This window comes from Gavialis gangeticus, unplaced genomic scaffold (assembly GCF_001723915.1).
Source record: "Gavialis gangeticus isolate Ggan-Ray unplaced genomic scaffold, GavGan_comp1, whole genome shotgun sequence".
NCBI classification, from domain to species: domain Eukaryota; kingdom Metazoa; phylum Chordata; order Crocodylia; family Gavialidae; genus Gavialis; species Gavialis gangeticus.
Window position 1 is genome coordinate 7,433,643 of NW_017728973.1, and position 1,135 is coordinate 7,434,777.

The 1,135-nt window shown below is 52.3% G+C and overlaps 1 protein-coding gene across 4 annotated transcripts in view; it reads right to left on the reverse strand.

Moving 5' to 3' along the window:
- ARHGAP23 (Rho GTPase activating protein 23) overlaps positions 1 to 1,135 on the reverse strand; it is a 114,395-nt gene that overhangs the window by 46,240 nt on the left and 67,020 nt on the right. The gene's annotated exons all lie outside the window — the stretch shown is intronic.

The following is a 1,135-nucleotide window of genomic DNA, read 5'->3' on the forward strand; positions in this document are numbered from 1 at the left end:
CAGCCCAGGACTCTCAGCCTTGCGGGAGGGAAAATCTTCGTTCAGAGGGGATCATACCAATTACTTCTGCTGGTATTGGGCGGAAAGGAGATGCCTACAGGGTGCTATACCTGTGCTGCCCTAAGAGCTAGCACAGCCTGGGTGTCTCACAGCTAGTTTAGAACAAGGGTAAGTAACCTAGGGCCTGCAAGCCTGATCCAGCCTGCAGAGCCATTTGATGGGGGTGGAAGGGGGGGCTTCCCCAGCATTCAGCTTTCCCTGGGGGCCTTCAACAGCAGCAGAGGCTGGATCCTAGTAACCACTCATCTACCTGCCACTGACCTGAATGGGGTCACTCCGGCCCACAGCCTAAAAAGGTCACTAACAACTGTTTTAGAAAGTTGCATGAATATATGTAAGGCCTGATTGCCCTCCCATTGTTAGTGGTGTCAATCTCGGGGTGGGGGATAACCTCAGGAAAGTCAATGGAGTAACACAGGCTTTACACAGGTATGGAAATAGGTTTGAGCCCTTAAAACTGGATGAAGTTCTTGGTCCCCTGCAGGGAATCCATGCAACCAGTATGCTGATGGGCTCAACTGACAACATCCCAACAATCCTGGCTGCAGGATGCCTTAGGAAGATGGGGCACTAAGACACAAAGGAGATGGGCTAGCTCAAGTTCCAGGCAGCAGGGCAGCAGGAAACCACTGCCTGGAACTTGAGCTAGCCTGCACCCTCTCCCTCACAGTAGAGTTTGTTTGTTTTTTTTTGGGTTTTTTTGTTTTTTTTAAACAGATCTGGGGAGCCCAGACGTGGCCAAGTGCCCCTCTTTCAGGCAGGGGCCTTTCTAATGGGACCATCCAGGCCAAAACCTGACAAAGAATTTCCAGATGTTCTGCATGGATCTAGCAATGGCACTGCCACCCCTCTGCTAAGTAGGCTGTACCACAGTCTTATGGACCCTCCCCTGGCAGGGGGCTTCCCCCAAGATACACCTTGCATTCTGCTCCCTTAATGCCACCCTATTGTTACTGCAGGAGGACTTGATCTGGCCCCCTTGTGTGAATGCCTGATCACACGTCCCCAGCTACGGAAGGGGGAGAGGTGGGGGAGGGGTGCAGGCAGAGGAAAAGGATACTTACTACAGTCCTGG